Here is a 19,635-nt window from a genome sequence, read left to right as displayed (position 1 = left end):
CAAGAGAGAAAGAGCCATGATGATGGACGTATTAGCTCCAAAAGATATTTAATAACAAATTTAATCTTCCTGGCCTTTGCAAGGTAGAATGGACAGCAGAAATGTGGAATGCAAGGCTGTCATTATTCAAAGTCAAGTAGAATGATGAATTGTGACCTACCCTATCCTGCATCTCCGCCTTCCAGGGCTAAACAAAGCCCTTGAAAAACAAAACAAACAACAGACCCAAAAACTCTTGTGATAACAGCCAGGTACAGTTAGACATGCAGAGCCTCCCAATCGATGCCGAGGTTCACACTCTTAAATTTAGGTCCCACCCATGGCTCAGGCATGACAGAACAGCCATCAGGCAGTGGCTGAGCACATGTCCCAAATGCTCCAAATTAGTGGCTGCAGATCTTCAGTGTAACCACTAATTAAGGTCACAACGCACACTCAAGTGAACACACCTGCTTTGCCAATGCCATAATTCCCTTTCTTCCAGTTTTCCAACTCACTAATTCCAAACTATGGGATGACAGAAAAGACCAGGATCTTCTGGATCCCATGGAAGGAAGGGAAGTTTTTAAAGTAAGGATATTAATGGTAAAATCTGCAAATTGTATTTGTATGTCCATCTCGAATACTGAATCTTAAGACTTAATCTTGCACAGTGTTGTAGGAAATGGGCATTTTGGTGCTGGTTAGTTGAAAACCACCTTTGGCCAAACACGTGAAATTATACAGGCTTGAAACATATACAACTATAAGTCGAGTAAAAAGAGCCTGTGAGAAAATATTCATGGAGAAACCACCCCAGAAAGAATTTGCCTCTGAATAGCCCAGCAAAGAAAAGGCCAGCATTGAACAGAAGCCTTGGCAACTTGTCAGTGGGCTAAGGAAGAAAGAAAGAGTGACTACTTAAACAGGTTTACGTGCGATTTCCTGAAATACTTGTGGAGATTTTGTTTTCTACCATTAAGTTTACAACATACAGTGCTATGCTTCTGAAGTCAAGACAAAAGCATTTAGTCTCAAAGTTTATTCTGCCAAGTAAGTGATCCATAAGATACTTCAGATGTGTATCCAATACCATTCTAAATTACTTTAGAGTACCAATGCGTGCTCAAGTACATGGTAATACCTTATTGTAGTTCAAAATTCCATCTCCCTTCTTATATACTTCTTAAAAAATGTAGTTTGGAATATTACTCAGCCATAAAAAAGAATGAAATCTTTTTTTTTTTTTTTTTTTGCAATGATGTGGCTGGAGCTATAGTGTATTATGCTAAGTGAAATAAGTCAGTCAGAGAAAGACAAATATCAGATGATTTCACTCATATGTAGAACTTAAGAAAAAAAAAAAACAGATGAACATAGGGGAAAGAAACAAGGGAAGGAGGCAAGCCATAAGAGAGACTCTCTTTTTTTTTTTAAGATTTTATTTCTTTATTTGACAGAGAGGGAGACTGAGAGAGCACAAGCAGAGGGAGAGAGAGAAACAGGTTCTTCGCTGAGCAGGGAGCCCGATGCTGCCAGGACCCCAGGACCATAACCTGAGCTGAAGGCAGACACTTAACTGACCAAGCCAATCAGGCAGCCCCATAAGAGAGACTCTTTAACTACAGAAAACAAACTAAACTAAAGGCTCCTGGAGGGGAGGTGGGTGAAGGATGGATGTGCTAAGTGGGTGATGGGTATTAAGGAGGGCACTCGTATGAGCAGTGGGTTTGTATAAATCCCTAAATTCTACCCCTGAAACTAAAAATACACTATATATTAACTAACTAGAGTTTAAGTAAAAACTTGAAATAATAAAAAAAATATTTTTTTTTAAATGTAGAATGTAGTTTGGTATCTCGTAGGCTGATCCTTAACCTAATTTGCTTTGAAGTTTCAATGAGTTGAGGTTTTCTTTTCCTTTTGCTTTATGCTTTTTACCCAAGCAATATATACAATTCAGTTATAATGTTTTTCAGAACTCTTGCAAAGGATGATGATTCTAAGATTAAATCTGATAGTTTGTGCCTTCACTAGTCTAAGTGTATCAGAAACCTCCATTTCTAACACTGATCAAGTACAGAATCAGATTTGTTACAGGAGAATGGATACTGTATGAAGTGAAGGTTAGAGAGAGAGAAAGAATGTCAAACTTCTAACTTCTAGAAAAATAAAAATACAGACAGACTTGATTACAAACACTAGAAAAACTGCATAGCTCTCCAGCAGGCATGCTTGCCAAGTTAAAAAGAAACCAGACAGGTTCCGAATGACCACATGCTTTCATTACTAAATGTGCCAAACCCAAATAACCCCTCCCAGGAATCCCTCCAGTAAAGTAAAATGCACGCCGTGTAAAATTCACAGTCACATTTCAGTTTTTGATATAAACAAAGGATTATTTTATATCATTTTGCCTATATATTTTTATATCATTTAGCTGATTATTTTTATATCATATTATATCATTTAGCTGTGTTTTAGATAATTTTTGCTGCCTATCATTTTTTTTCTTCTTCATATTTTTTTAGCAGGGGAGGTTGAGGGGCTGAGGGAAAGAGAGAGAGAGAGAACGCCACGCCGACTCCACACCCAGCATGAAGCCCGACACAGGGCTCGATCTCACCACCCTGAGATTATGACCTGAGCCAAAATCAAGAGTCAGATGCTTAACTGACTGAACCACCCAGGTGTCCCACTTTATTATTTTATTATCATTATTCCACAGTATACAATGTATGCTCCATGAGGTAGTCATGTAGTCTTTTGTGTATTGATGTATCCCAAGCTTCCAGAACAGTGCCTGGCACATAGTAGGCCCTCAATAAATGCTTTTTGAATGAATGAATGAATGAATGAATGTGGCAGATCTGCTCTTGTATGAAGACAATGAAGCAGTAATTTACTCAACAGTAGTAATACAAAAAAGAAAAGCTAATGTGTAAAATGTAATTATTTAGTTAACTCACAATAGAGCTGTGAAAATTTAGAAGATTAATGTTTAGAATAATATTGATGGGTTTTGAATTATGTCTAAATCAACCACTGCTTCACATCTTAATGGCAGAATTTTGCCTGTAGGAGAGAAGATAAATTAATTTCTTCCGGGTAATGTTGATATACTATCAGCATGCAAGTATATTCGGTGCCAATCTTTGGTAGATAAATCTAGGACAACAGATGAAAAAGCAACATAAGAACACTATGAATTTTTCTTCTTATAAACCTTATAGTAAAAGAAAAAAGGAATAATCCATCATCTATAGTCAAAGAAAATCTCCCTTAGCCCATTTACTGGTAAGACTAACAATCATGAAGTAATTGCCACAGGGATGTAACGTTTAGTTGATTAACATTTAACTTTTCAACTGGATACATAAAATATCTGTTCTTCCAGCACATTCGATATTATCCCTCCCAGAAAATGAGACAACCAACTATCAGAAAAAAGTTACAGCCAAAGGAAAAATCTTGACAGCACATAAGTAGACCAGGCTCTGTGCCTAGCATGTACCTAGATTACATGAATCACCACGGTACAGCAAGTAGAAAGCAAGCCTCTAAGGACATGTGAAACTTTAGGTAAGTAGGAAATTAAAAAATTTTCTTAAAACCATTCATTAGAGGTAGCCATTTCACTTTTTTGTTTTCCTGGGAAAACTTCTATTTTAATTTCCAAGCCAGTATTTTCAGAATGGGGATCCAAACCTCTGTCAGCATCTATCCATTCATGTTCTCGTGCTTTTTCCAGGTCCTGTTCCAATGGCAGAGCGGCAGGACCCACCAGCCGACTCCAGAGGGATTTGATAACAGATTCCATCAGCATTAGCGTCAAGGGGGCTTAATGGCGGTTTTCACAAAAATGTTTCTATAGCAACACTGAGAATGGCATAACAGGACACCATCTAACATCAAGATGCTTTAACATCTTTGACCATGGTTCTTCTCAAGTCTAGGCTATTTACTGAGTCTACTGGGTTTCCTACATTTTCTTCAAAAGCAATCTTCGAGGACTTTTTTGATTGAGAAATGAGAAAAGAACTATATGGACCAAGAGCCAAGAGCAAGATGTTTTAAAATCTCTATATGCACTAAAAATCCCAATGTTTGACCAGAAAGTTCACAAAACGCTAAAGCTGAATAGACTATAGGATGCAATCTGTAGAAACTCAGTTCTAGAGGAGAAGCTGCTGCCCAAAACTGTATCAGTAGTAAGCCGTTGAGTCAGGGTGATTGCCTGGGGATCCTGACCTCAAATACCATTGTCATGTGTTTGTGTTTGTGTGTGTACACGCACATGCATGTGTGTGTTTATTTTAATTCCAGGTTACAGCTGTCTTTTGACCAAAGCAAAATGCAGCTGGGCCAGTGAAAATTTAGACTTAGTGGCTTAATACATGACAGAGGGGAAAAAAATGATACCTGACCCCCTTCTTTCTTTTGCAGTTTTTGAAAGAGATGACTCCTAAGTTTGCAGCTGGCCCAAAGAAGCATTGTTATTCCCTTTCTTGAAATAACATGTGAAGTAATGTCTACTTACCTAAATGCAAAGATCTGCTGTTCCACTTACCAAAGAAATACTATGCAGAAAATGCTCAACAAATACTGTGTGAAGGATAGAAAATTCCCAATAAATTAGACAGCCATTATTTTTAATAGACCATTGAAGATTCCTCTCTTACTGATCCATTCACTGCAATATTCTTTTAAGAAGTGCCTTATTCTTTTATTATGGTTTAAATTTTGGCTCCATTTTTAAGGATTTAAGTTTTTTTATGGTAGTAAAATATCCGTGACATAACATTTCCCATTTTAACCATTTTTAAATGTATAGTTCAGTGTCATTAAATACATCCATAATACTGTGCAATTATCACTACCGCCCATCTCCAGAACTTTCTCATTTCCCCAAACTGAAACTTTGCCCTTGGCAACTACCATTCCACTTTCTGTCTCTGTGAATTTGACTACTCTAGATATGTCATACAAGTGAAATTACACAGTATTTGTCTTTTTGTGACTGGCTTATTTCACTTAGCATAATGTCTTCAAGGCTCATCCATGGTGTAGCCTCTGTCAGAATTTCCTTCCTTTGTAAGTCTCAATAATATTCCACTGTATATATTGCACATTTTATCCATTTGTCCATCAATGGACATTTGGGTTGCTTCCACTTTTGGGTGAATCATGCTGTTACAAACATGTCAATGACAAAGATAAATAGTGAAATCTGAGCAGCCCTGGTTAGAGATGTTGGGGGGCTTCGGGGATCTCCATGGAGCCTTGCTTGAACACCACTGTCTTATTGTTCATATAGTGGAGGGAGGGGAAGGAGTAAAAGCAGGAATGTGCCATAAAGACAAGTAAACTGGAATCAAAACTGGTAATAAAGCCAATAACAAGATGGACTTTTCTTCCACTATTGCTTCATGTATGCCATTCTGACCTCTTATAAAGCCAGACAAGTCATCCTCAGAAGCAGAGGTGCCCCTCTGAGTATAAGGGTTGAAAAGGAAGGAACCAGCCTCACATCCACAAAGGATCTCAAACTTAGAATTGTGTCTTTATTCAGGAGGTCACAGGGAAGCCCCGGTGAGGCCAAAAGACAGAGACGTTCTTCCTATGGGACATAAGCTTGTGCCCATTTCCAGTCCAAGCTCCTGGCCTACACAGTGAATCAATATGTGTTTTATAAATCCTTAAAACATTTTGCAAAAGGGAAAATGAAAGTGCACAGTATTTTATGTATGTTACATGCATTCACTTGTTAAGCATAAGGCTTGAAAAAAGTGCCACAATATTTATAGCCTGGCTTAGCCACTTCGGTTTTTTTCACATGCCAGTGGCCTCAGAATGTGCAAGTGGCCGGGGGTTTGTGCCCCCGACCACTGACCCCCTGTGAGTCTCACTAGAAGGAAGAATATGCCGAGTAAGTTTGAGCAAAATCATGGAGAAGAGGCTGCAGAGGGCATATCTGGCATCACTGGGTATCTCACCCTCTCTCTGTTAACAAGAGGAAATGGCTATTCTCTACTCTTTGTTCTGCTCTGTCTAGTTCAGAGCTTGCAGCCTAGGAACAGAGACCACACCCATCAGAACTGCGTTTAACAAAGAGGCAAAAATGACAAAGGGTTGGCCTTTCTGTTTCTCAGACATCACCAAATTGTGAAACCAAACATATTTGAAAAGTAACACTTAAACCATTCCCTGGTCACCATTCCAGGCCGAAATAATCAGGAGCATGTGCCCAGAACCAGTTTTCCAAAAGCCCTAACAAGCTTCATGAACAAAATTCTCACTGATCATGGGAACATCTGCTATTTGCAAAACAGCTTCATGCTTCAAATACAGAAACTTATTTGTACTTCAATCAAAACGAGGTTTGCACATTAAACTAAAAAATACAGCAAGAATTCCAAGACCGTACAAGAGATTTTAGGCTCACAGTAATAACAAAGACCTAATTTTATTTTAAGTGAACATGATTTAATTTTTGACTTGGACTTTTAATTCATTTTACCAATTGGATTGATGGAGTTAGTAAAACAATACCATTGATTCTGTAAATGTTCTACCAACCACAATAGAAAATGTTTGAGTATCTTCTGCTATAAAACTAAGGACAGTCTTTGATTCTCCTTGCGTGGTAAATTTTAGTCGTGGGCTCCAGTGTAGGAGACATATTCTTTGGGAGGAAGAGTCTGGAGGAGGTAAGTCTAGGAGAAACTGTCCAGGGTTGATTTTGGACTCAATCCAGGGAAAGCAGAGAGACTGGGTTAAATTAATTCCAGAAAGACCCAAGTAACAATTCTTTTAGGTTTTGATTTAACCTTCAGATAACAATCATTTTCCTTAAAGGTTTATGAACCCACGTCAGACCACGGTACTAACCAACCTAAAATGAATGATGCACAGATTTATAAAACCTACTTAACATGTGAAACTTGTCATAAAAACTGAAGCAATGGGTCCTAGCTTCCTAAGAAATCTAAAAATGTTTTAATTCCACAGCAAAGAATTCAAGCACATAAACCATTCTTATGTGTACATTACTCTGCATTCCACAAAACACGATACTACCAGAATGAACTTCATCATCTTAGGTTAATTGGCTGCATTAGGAATGTCATGTAACATAGGTGATGATAAACCTCTATGACAGAGAGTGGATGATTATTCCTTTCATCTCCATACATTTGAGAAAAGCCTACTTCAGTTGGTCACTTGTCAAAAACAAATCAAGAGATCACAGGGCCTCTTTCTGAGCGAAGTCAGGGCTCCAGGCCATGAACATGCTGTGTCGCTAAGAGAAGCAGGAAGTGTGAGTAGCCAAAAGCCATCACAATCACGATAACCGCCAGCAAGGAACAGATAGTGAACGATGATTCGAGGCCCCAGACCGAGGTCCTAGAATACCCATGTCAGTGACTAAGCTCAAAAGCTAGTCAATGACAGAGAGGGATTCCAACACAGATAAGTCTGGCTCTAAAGCCTGAGGTCTTCCCACCAACCACACACCAATCCTTCCCACCAATCCGAGGCAGTCTTCCAGTTTGCATAGCATACATGAGACTGCTAGTTACAGGTGTTGAGCCTTCCTAGTCTGTGTTAAATAGGTGCATAACACTACCGTCCACAACTGTAGACTGTTCACAGAAGACTACAGGTAATCCTCATAACCTGGCAATTAAAATAGCCCATACTGGCAAGAGTAGCTCTGTATAAAAGACACAGTCCAATCAACCATGGTGTGGTCATTCCATGGCTGGAATGACAACCAGAAAGTGGCTTCAGGATCTACTCAATAGCAGCTTGTCTGAAAATAGCCGTTAGCAGCAGTGGTCTGCTCAGAATCTTTGAAAAAAAAAGGACAATTTGGAAGAATCTGTGACCACATCTCTAGGGGAAAAGGTACCTTGTCTGGCCTCTATAACTTCTCAGGGACCCTTTTCTCTAGGAAGACTCAGTCTATTGACCAATATGAACATAGTATTCCACATGACAATTATATTTATCGATAAAAACCACCCACTGCATGGCGGGCATGGTTTGGGGCATATTTACACATATTATACTACTGAATCCACATACTTAGGTGATGTATCATATTGAAGATAAAAGAAATAAAGTTGTCGCACTTAAAAGACTTTTCTTGAGTCATCAAGATATAGGTGGTAGTGCTAGGTATTGCATTCAGGTAGGATTCTATACCTTTATAATAAATGCCTAAGGTTTAAGGATAATTTACAAGGGAGAGTGGTGTGGGTAGACTTCTTAAAAGTCTATGCAAAATTTTAGATTTATGAGCAATTGATCTAGGGACTAGGTGCAGAAATTTTAGCAGATTTTCAAAAGGGCTCTTACCCCAGAAAACTTTAAAAACTGCCAGCACGGTATTTTATACATGTTACATCCATTAAGGTGACTTTATTTCACTGTCACAGATTTAAGCTTCAGTCATAGGTCCACAGTTTAATGCTATCTTAATTGCCATTAAAGTCACTTCAGGGTTCATTCCTTGATAATGAACCTGACCTCTTGCTCAAATCTCATTATATGATTCCTTTCTGGGCCCCTTCTACTCTTAGTGTGAGTGATGAAGGGTGGATGATGATATAAACATGCATTGGCCAAAGTGCTTCTACTCTCTACCTGGAGGCTACAGCTCCCTAGAAAAAGCAGCACTGGGAGCACCAGACCACGCCCTGTATCGGCCTGGCCCATTGCGGGGGGTCATTGCAATCCGCCATGTGTCGACAGGGCTGAAGATGGACTTAACATCTTCAATTTGAATACCTGTTTCTCTTTCATTAGACCTCCCAAACAGCATGAAGTTTGTTATTTTTTTTTTAAGGGAGACTACAACAGATGTTTTGGGATCACTTTTGCTGGAAATAAACATTCTTTACATCACTTAGTAGAGAAACTAGTCCAGACCTTCCTGGACTAGTCCTGGACTGTCCTCCAGATGAATGACACGGATAAAATCTCCTGTCTTTCAAAATCCTCCACCAAAGTCCTCTACTTTTTCTTGCACACTAGATATCTGGGTGTTTCGTGTGTGTGTTTGTGTTTGTGTGTTTTCCAAACTCAGTCCCCCCTGCACCCACGCCGATGGGCTTGCCAGCCCTGAGGCACCCCCTGCTGGGACCCACCTCACCACCTGGCTCCTCCCCCCGTGCCCAAGTCTGAAGTACGCTCCTCCCCGAAGCAGGTCTGTAACATCCTTTCAGGACCCGTCTCAAAATGTCCACTTCCCTATGAACCCTAGCCTCTGCTGACCACATCTTCATTTTCAACATTCTTTGAAGAAAGCCACAGTTTAGGGTAGCATACAAGCTACTCTGTGTATATGTCCCCCCCGCCCGGCCCCCCGCCATGGGACCAGAAGCATTATCAGTTTCGTTTCCTTTATAGCTCTTCATAATCTCCAGGTCTGGGTTTAGACCACAGTAGGTATTTGGTAATTTTGACCTAAAGCAAAATGATAATGCTGTGCTTCTTTTACACCTGACTGAGGCTAAAATTACATTTACTACCGTGCCTAGACTCCGTAAACAAACAGAAGTGTGAGCAATGCAGTGACTCACTATCTAGTTACGTGCACTCTGTGTTGGTGCAGCCATCATTCCTTCGGGCCAGCTGCGGACATGAAAATTCCAGCTGCTCGCTGCAGTGAGGACGGGCCCAGGTCCTCATCAAGAACAACATGAGGACACACGGATCAACAACTGAGCATCAGGCCTGCCCTGTCTCCGATTCTGACACATTCAGAAAATAGTGTATATTAGCTTTGGAGAAGCAGAGGATTGTCCTGTGGCTCATCACAGACTGTGAGAGCCAGAAAGGAGTTTTTAAGAGTATGCCTCAGGTCCGTGCTTGCCTCATGGGACAGCAAGACCCGGCTTGGGGAGGTAGGGGAGTGGTGAAGGTCATAGCTATTGGCATAGCTGGGTGATGGCCCCGAGTCCCCTTATTCCAGGGCAGCCATCCTTCCAAGTGTTATGCTCTTCTTTCTAGTGATGTCTGTCTTATGGTGCCATTAAAATGACCTTTCCTTCTCAAAACAGACATGAAAGTGGTAGAAGAGAGTTTGGGGACAGACATGCAGGGTGGGTGAGGGAAAGAACAGATGGTGTTTTAGAGATACACCAGGGAACTAACCCACTCGGAGACAACACACACACGGACAGACACACAGACTCTTAAATACACCTGCAATCTCAGTAACACTGCACCTTGGCTGCTAAGAAGGCAACTCGTCTCCAAAACCAAGCAGTGCAGTGAAGGAATGAAGTTAAGGCTGCTCCTGATTTTGGACAAGCCTCAAGCTACTTTTGATCCATTTCCCCAAATGCTTGCGGAGGGTATTAACATCTTTTTTACCTCTAAAATTAAAAAATGGAAAAGAAGAAAAGAAACAACTTTGTCCTTTTGAGCTATCTGGAAAATCCACTCGTGAGTTCTCATTCCCGGGTGATGCCGGATGAATTCTGTCCCAGTGGGGCTGATGGGAGAGCAAAATTAGACAAGGGGGAGTCAGTGGGAAACCAGGCTCTCCTCCAGGATTTGCATGTCCTTATAATTGCCTGCCTTTCCGGTCTGCTTATTAACCCCCTCCACTCACATGCACATCCAGTGCGTATCCACGCACAGTACACTCTCTTCTGAAAAGCTGAAGGCAGGATCGCCCTGCCTTTCTGGACTCAGTCCCGCGCCTCTCGCTCTCCCTCCCAAGTCCGGCTCCACGAATTCCTGCAGCAATTACATAATCTGAGCAACATACTTTGGTACTTAATTATCCACTCCCGCACTCATCTAGATTTGCTATGCATGTGAGACATTTCCTCCCGACGACACAAGTTTCTTGTAATCAAGAAACAGATCTTACACTTGTGGGTGTTTCTTTTCTAATAACCCCCCCCCCACCAGTTAAGAGCTCAAAGAGGAAAACAAGTGAGAGAAAAAAAAAAAAAACAAAACCCTGAAAACTGATTCACATATTATTTCTTCATTTATCACTTCCTCTGGACAGTGTAATCAATTTGGAATGTACCAACAATATTTGTTAATCATTTAATTTTTGTCTTATAGTGAATACGCCTCTAATTAGGTTTTTCTCCTGGAGTCTTCTGAGAGGCAGACTGGCCTTCAGTTCTGTTTCAAATCATTTAAGGAGCAAAAAGATACTAGAAATAGAGAGTAGACATTCCAGGCAACTTTCACTATGACTTTGAAGTCAAATAAAACATTAATAACTTGGGACCCTATTCATATTTCATAGTGATGCTTATTTGATCTTTCTTAATGTGATCTTTCTTAATTTTTTCTGATCAGGAACAAATGTAGTTTGAGAGGCTATGCTTACTAAGCTAACCTCAGCACCCCGCATGGTAATGACCACTTAAATGTTGATTAAGAACTTTCATTTTCTGCCTACTGCAGCCTACCCGGCACTCATTAAAAATCCGTCCCCAGGGCCTTTATACCTTGACAACGATGTGTATAGCCTGAAAAAATTTGTTAGGAGGCGGGAGATGGCACATCCATCATCCTCTTTGAAAGTTCAGATGCAATCTGAGAGACGGGATCTGCCTTGTTATACAATCAAGTCTCCCCTTCCCTCTTATTTTACCAAGACTGTTGATGTAGATTATCTGAATCCTTAAAGTATGGAAGTCATGAGGCCAAACAGACTTTGAAAGGTAGAACTCATGCACCGTGCACCTAGAATTGAGGACTTGGCTTCTTCGTAAAGAAACTGAAAGTACTTGTCTAAGAAATAAAAGAAAAATGTCCTAAACATACACTGTGTTTTGAACCACACTGGAAAACACTGGGATCTCACAATAACCCTTACCTTCTCCCACCTCCCCCGTGTTTACAGTCTACAATATTTTGTTTCTTTAGTTCATTGGTTCAAATAAGCTTCCTAAGAGGAGAAAAAAAACAACTTATGAACCATTTTTAAACATTTTGTGAGTTTTTTTCCTGTTTCTCTTAAAAATAGCCTAGCTAAGGTTGATGGAATGCGTTCTAGGTGCCAGGCCTCACGCGAAGGGCTTGAACTGGATTATCTTGTTCGATCTTCAGGTAAATTGAGGAAGTGGGCCCAGTGCAGAGGGATAAGCAAAGTGCTCAAGATCACAGAGCTTACAGGCAGGGCCTGGGGCTGTCTCCCTCATCTCCTTCTCTTCCTGGACACCCTGCCCTGACATCTGACACCGGCTTCTGCAAGTGGCTCCAGGGGGGAGAGCTGGGCAAAACGCCCTGTGTGTCACTTCCACAGGGAAGGGGTAGCTTACACAACAGAGATGTGTCTTCCAACATCATGTCCTGTCCCCCGATGAAATTCTGACACTTCTCCAAAAACAACATTTTTTTGAGTCTTTTCTAGTTTCACCTGCGTAATGAAAAGTTGATTTTTTTTTCTTTCTTTTTTTTTAAGGAAGGCAAGGGAAGTTGGGGGTGTGCAGCAGACACTGAAATTGGGGGCAAAACAGTTCAGTGATAATCAGAATCTGATGCCACATTCGATGGGGCCTTCTGGACTTTTTCAGGGACATGACTTCTTAATCTCACTGGAGTGTCTGGCTCTCTACTGAATGCAGAGAGGCCAACCCCAGGTGATCTGACAGCCATCCCTGTACATTAATGGTTTAGTCCTATAAAGAGACTAGAAGCATTCAACATTGTTAGCAAAAGTTTTCAGAGTCACTGAAATGAGAAAGATGAATCACATTTTTGCCCCCTCGGCTATTCTCAATTCTCATATGAAAGCAAGGTACAAATAGGAATCTCAGAAGTCTGGCCAAGAGCCCAAGTTAGAGAAAGCCTCTGTGTGTGTGCGTGCGTGTGTGTGTGTGTGTGTGTGTGTGTGTGTGTATTTTCAGGGAACCTCTGTTTCCATACCAATTCCAGACACCCCTAACTTTAAGAAGTTAAAAAATGGGGGGAAAAAAAACCAGAGTTTTGTTGGAGAAGTAATATAAATGACAAATTTTAAAAAGTCATTTTTCATATAATTTAGAAGATATAACATTCAAATAGAGGAAACTGAATGGTCTAATAGAACATACAATAAAAAGTAAAACTTAACCATGCCAGATGCTTAGAGCCCTTCCCAGAAAGAATACTGTTTCTTGCATATCCCGCTAGAAGTTACCGGTTTCTATATGGGCATATCTGCCTTATTTTACACAAATGAGAAGCTAATGTACAGGATTTACACTGGCAAAAGATACCACACCCAGATTTTTAGATCTGGCACCCAAGTCTCCATGGAGACATGGACAAAGGCAATGCCTGGAAGAAGGATATGGATCCTGAACTCTCTGTCCAGCCAGAACTGGTTCAGGAAGTGACCAAGGGCCAGCTGAGTCAGCTGGATGAAGGGACCCACTTCCTCAGGCCACAAAGGGTTGAAATGGCAGGGCCTGAAGTAGGCACCAAGGCCAGGACTCCTCCCAATTCCACATGCCCTGACTGGTCCCCCCATCACCCACCTCTGAAATGTCTGCAAATTCCATGAAGTAAAGATGAGATGATGATTTACCAATGCTCTATAATATCTTCTTCTGTGTAATTGATACAGAATGTTTTGAAAGTTTAGAGAACTTCCCACCAAGAACATGGGCTCCGGGACAGTATGAGCTTCTGATTTATTTAACACAACCTCTGGGGTCTAGACCCAGGACTAGTTTCCATGAACACAGGGTCCTTACCTGGAGCCCTGACTTCAGAAGGACGCTACACCTGGTTTAATGCTCTGCAGTCATCTGGAAATTCTCAATAATTTTTTAACAAGGGACCCTACATTTTCATTTTGGTTGCCACAAATTATATAGCCAGTCCTACCTAGAGCACTGTGTCCAATTCATTTGTCAAATACAGTGAATTAATGGAAGTTACCTTAGAACACAGGTCAACAAACCACAGCCTATAGCCCAGTCTGGCCCTCCACCTGTTTTTATAAATAAAGTTTTATTAAAACAGAGCCACACTCAGTTGCATCTTGTCCATGACTGCTTTCATTCTAAAATAGAAGAGTTAAGTGACAATACCAGAGACTATAGGACCAACTAAGCCTAAAATACTTCCAACCCAACCCTTTACAGAAAAATTTTTCTGACCCCTGCCTTAGAATACCAGCTCAACATTTTTGTGAGATGTAGTATGCTAATCTTAAGCAGCTAGCCATAAACAATCTATTTCTTAGGTTTTTACTTTCAAAGTTTGTATGAATTTTGCATCTTGGACGCAAGTGCATTCGTGTTTTTGTGTAGAGAAGTTTTTTAATCTAAGATGATCTGTATACGTCAAGTTTATCCCTTGCTGTCTCTTCTCTATAAGAATGAGTAGAAGCCGGATGCCTGGATGGCTCAGTTGGTTAAGTGTCTGCCTTCGGCTCAGGTCATGATCCCAGGGTCCTGAGATCCAGTCCCGCTTCGGGTTCCCTGCTCAGCAGGGAACCTGCTTCTCCCTCTCCCTGCTGCTCCCCCTGCTTGTGCTCTTGCTCTCTCTCTCTCTCTCTCTGACAAATAAATAAATAAAATCTTAAAAAAAAAAAAAAGAATGAGTAGAAGCATGGCAGCTTGCAAGCAATAGCCTCAATTTCCCGTCGTTAATGACCCAGTGTGGAAAGAAGGTTCCTATAGTATTTAAGTATCCACTGAACCCTACCACACAGCCACCATTTCTTAACCAGCCCTTAAGTCCTGCTAGAAAAGATCCATCAAGGACATTAAATTATGGAATCCTGAATGCCCTTCCTCTTGACCGAACATACATTGAGGCTACGTCCCATCACACTGAGAGACTAATGAACGCTTGTATTCTTTTCCCCCAGGCACTTTTCAGAAACTCGTTAGAGAAAGCCATTTCAGATCTGAGTTCTCAGACCTGGGACTCTGTCAGAGATTTTTCAAAGGCCAGCTTCCTCATAATATGTCATAATATGTCAATGACATTTCATTTCTTTCTTTTTTTTTTTAAGGTTTTATTTATTTATTTGACAGAGCGAGAGACAGAGAGAGTGGGAACACAAGAGAGAGGCAACACAAGCAGGGGGAGTGGGAGAGGGAGAAGCAGGCTTCCCACCGAGCAGGGAGCCTGATTCAAGGTTCGATCCCAGGACCCTGGGATCATGATCTGAGCTGAAGGCGGACGCTTAACCGACTGAGCCACCCAGGTGCCCCCCTGCTTTTTAAAGATTTTATTTATTTATTTGATAGAGACAGCGAGCATTTCATTTCTAACGTAAATAATTTGCAGCACTCCTTTATCATAGTTAAAAATCACAATTTATCCTACCGGGAGCCACGTAATGAGCACATTTTCTCCAGCTGTTCAGGATGCTGGTGAGACAGGTCAGTGCAGCCCTGAGAGAATTCAAGGGGCTTTGCCTTTGGTTTCTGTGTGCAGTCTCTCACATCACAGGATCTGGGGGATCCGGGTGGTCAAAAGGGAGTTTTTTCCTGGATAAATGGCTAGGATACTTTGGGGAAAACAAAGAATTCCATCAGAGAAGAACAAGGTATGCCAGAAAGGAGACCTTCTGAGAGGCAAGTAAGGATCCCAGGAAAGAGGTTACCCCAGTGAAGTCTCAGACCACTGGGAGAACCTCTGGCCATTGTAAAAACAAAATAATATTGAAGGAATGAGTCATGGAGATATCCAAAAATGCTTATCTCTGGGGACTCTTCAAGGAGTTTTCTTTGTTTGTGTTGGGGGGTGGAGTGGGGAGGAGGGTTAGCTTTATCTGTTCTGTCTCTGCTGATAATGAAATCATTAATGGGACCCAAAAGGACACACACTGAAAATGCCCTGTGGCAAACACACAATCTGCTGACCACTTCCTCCCAGATGCTGTTGGTAAAAGGCCATATAAAAATTGCAAGCTGTTGATGGTATTTGCCAAAGAAGCCAGTAAAGGGAACTCAGAAGTAACAATCCCCGCGAGGGGTAAATACAAGTCTCACCGGTGTTGTTGGGAGAACTTGGGGAAGGGCTGTTGTGGTTTACCCTCTGGGGACAACTGAACACCACAGACGGACATTTCCCTCCCCTATTCCCAACCCCCTCTACTCCACACTCACTGCTGGCCAGCAACCCAAACCAGGCCTCAGAGCAGGAAAGTGCTCATCACTGTAAGAAACTACTTCACCCTCGAACTAGAACTTCAACTGCCAAAATAACGACACGGTTATTACAATTCACTTAAGGCTGGGACAATTAAATTGATATACTGGGTGGGGACAGGGGGAGCATAGCAGGATCTCCAGGTTCTTGTTAGACTTCTCCCCCCTCACCCTCTGCAACTCCTCTTCACCCCTCCTGTTTCCACGTAATTCAGTAAGATGAGGATGAACGTGGGCAACTTTGAATTACTTGATTTAGGAGAAGGGTGCACCCATACTGTTTCAATCAGTTACATCAGAACTGTCTTTATGAGAACTGTTACATCAGTTCTCATAAAGAAATGGCTTCACAGTTCAGCTTGGGAAGGTCTCTCTCTCTCTCTAAAGGAAGATTTAAAATCACACCAAAGAATCCGTGATTTGGGTTTTTGTGTGTGTGTGTAGTCTATCTCACTTTAGATAAACAGCATACATTATGAGACTTGGATCTGCAGCACAAGAAGATGATGATTCATATTTCAAAAAACCGGTCACAATTTGAGTTTCTTTTTTTTTTTTTTAAGATTTTATTTATTTGACAGCGAGAGAGGGAACACAAGCAGGGGGAGTGGGAGAGGGAGAAGCAGGCTCCCCATGGAGCAGGGAGCCCCATGCGGGGCTCGATCCCAGGACCCTGGGATCATGACCTGAGCCGAAGGCAGACTTAACGACTAAGCCACCCAGGCACCCCTCCATTTGAGTTTCTTTCAATGGGTAATTCCTCTATTTTGTTGACAATGTGGTTTTAAAAGTCACTTGAACTTTTCAGAAGTATGCGGACTACATAAAGCAAAGTCGACTCGCATTTTTACTAAAGGTGTCCCCAAAGCTTTTCAAAGGTCACCCTCTAAATCCCCACTGCTATCTTCTTACAGGAAAACAGAATAAAGGAACAAATAAAAGAAAAATCCTCCTTCTTCCGTCAACATTGTCAACCATTCAACAGTAAATTCTTCCCACTAAGATGTTTAAATACACTGGGCTCAGAAACCATGGGAATCCCTGAAACACAATAACCCTACGTTGTTTTCCATGGCAGAGGTTTCAAAAACAAAGACAGGGTGCAGAAGTACAAAGTTGATTCAAACGAGATAATCCAGATACAAACAGAATCCCAAGAGTCAGGAGGTATGAAGTCTCTGTGCTAGAAATCTGGACCACCGGCACAAGGGAATGAAGAACCATTTCCTGTGGGGAGTAGCAGGTGGGACGCTGTAAGTATCTTCCAGTTTCCTAGAGTAAGAGTTGGCAAGAGTCAGGAACAGAGCAAAAGAAAGACAGGGAGTCACCAAGTGGCCCTCCCAAAAAGCCAAGGCTGCTGGGCAATAGGGAGGGTCACCTCGTGGCAGGAAGACCAGATGAGATGCCATGGTCCCTGAGCTCTTACAGTGGGCAAAGCTGCTCTAAATGCATTCACTTGCATTGACTAACAGAGTTAATGACTCCTGTCTCTGACTCCTTTACACTCTTAAAAATAGATAACCCCCAAGACCTTTTATTTACGTAGGTTGTTTCCCTTGGTAGGTACTGTAATATACATTTCAATGGGAAAAAATTTTAGATACTTACTAATGCATTTTTTAAGTAGTATTACACATTAACAGAAATAACTTTCTTATGAACAGTCACAATATTTTCCAAAGAAAAAAAAGAAAAAAAATTTCATGAGAAGAGTGGCGCAGTTTTAGTTTTTCAAATCTCCCTCATGTCCGGCTCAATAGAAGGCAGCTGGACTCTCTGAGCTGCTTCTGCATTCAAACTGTCGCACTATCCCACGGCATGTTAGTCTCAAGCAAACACCACATAGAGTTGCATAGGAATGAATGTTAAAAAGGCAAATAATATCATAGTGCTATTATGAACTATTATGAAAATACTTGGGTCTCGTGGACCTCTGAAAAGTTTCAGGGACTCCTTAGGGTCCCCAGACAGCACTTGAAGAACCCCTTCTTATTATCCCCATTTCACAAATCAGCAAACCCGCACAGAGAGGCCACGGGGACTGTCCAAGAACACACTGCTGAAACAGGTCAGAGCAGGTAAAAGGCAAAGAGCATAATACTTATCTTCATCCGGTTGCTGCAAGGATTGCCTGAGACAGTGAATGGGAAGGGTTGAGCATCCCGCATGGCCTATCAGAAGTGCTCAGTAATTAACATGAACATTTCTGTTGGGCAAGGCCTGGTGGAAAAGCTAGGGAAACTTCACACATTTCCAATTACCTGATTATATGACACCAGCAAGGAAAAAGAAAACTCCACAGCGAGCACTGTCTAGAGCAAGGATCCTGCCCCAGCTGTCGGGATGGAAGCAGCATTTTGCTACTCAGAACTTCCAGGGCCTTATTCCACCCTCCATTAGGCAAATGATAATGGTGATCTAGGCACACTGTCACCGCGTTCCTTGGGAAACTTGAGCAAGCCAACAGAGCTGCTCCATTAATTTACAGCCTCCTTTTTGCATCGCACTGTACTTACAAGGAACCCTCAACAAACAACCAGGGTACCTCTAGTCTGTGCAACCAACCTCCTCCGGGGACCAGCATCTGTGGCCTTCCTGTCCAGGGGCTCAGCACCCCACTGCAGTCCTTGTCCACCAGCTTTCTGAACCCACAGGCCCTCTGCTCCTGCCTGAGGTGGGCGCTCAAGCCCTCAGAGTGCAGGTCACTTCTGTTCCTGCTTATATTTGGGAAGTGAGCTCACCTGGGCAAGGGGGACTCCCACACTCTCAAAATACTAGCCCCCCCCACCCCCACCCCCGACCCAAGGCACTGGAAGAGGCGCCGGAAGCTACAGTTTTCACCCAAGTGCATGCCAGGATCTCTCTCACCTGGGGCACTGAAACTCGTCTCCTTGCTTCTATGTTGACCCCCCTCCTCACACACAGCCCAGTCCACTCTCCACCAACAGCCAGAGGCCTTTTTTTCAGTGTAGGAGGGATAAGGTCTGTTATATTGCTAAAAACGCTCCCAAGGCTCAACTCCGTTGGAATAAGACCCAAACTCCTTCTAGGACCTGCCTCAACTGGCTCTGGTCTCTGTGTATCAACCCTACCAGCAAGGGTGTCTTCTCTTGGGCCTTTGCTCTGTCCGCGCCCACTTCGGGCAGCGCCCCTTCAGGACCTCCAACAGCTCAGATGTCGCCTCCCCAAAGAGGCCTCCCCTGCCATCTACTCTAGAGTCGCCTCTCCAGCCCCTCCATCCGGTTGCAGCGGAGACCTCACTCGCGGAGGTAACCTTTATTTTCCCAGTAGACGACACGTCTCCCTCCGTCCACAGCCTCGTCCGAGAATGTAAGCCGCCGCCCGCCCCCCCGCCAGCGCAGGTCCACCGCGTCCCCCGCGACACCTGAAGCCTGCCCCCCTCCCTGCCCGGCACAGGCGACGCGCTCAGCGAACGAGCGAATGAATGAAGGAGCGACGCCTGTGGCCGCGGGAGTCCCTGACCGGCGTCCCTTGTGGCCCGCGCGTCCGCCCCGTC

General features: G+C 42.5%; 1 protein-coding gene across 1 annotated transcript in view; it reads right to left on the bottom strand.

Annotated features, from left to right (window-relative positions):
- AP1S3 (adaptor related protein complex 1 subunit sigma 3) overlaps positions 1-19,635 on the bottom strand; it is a 70,348-nt gene that overhangs the window by 28,623 nt on the left and 22,090 nt on the right.

Source organism: Eumetopias jubatus, unplaced genomic scaffold, assembly GCF_037043125.1.
Source record: "Eumetopias jubatus isolate StellerSeaLion01/CBP00866 unplaced genomic scaffold, mEumJub1_p1.0 scaffold_3, whole genome shotgun sequence".
Taxonomy (NCBI): Eukaryota; Metazoa; Chordata; class Mammalia; order Carnivora; family Otariidae; genus Eumetopias; species Eumetopias jubatus.
The sequence above is the reverse complement of the archived record's forward strand: the minus strand, read 5'-3'. Positions and strand labels throughout refer to the sequence as shown.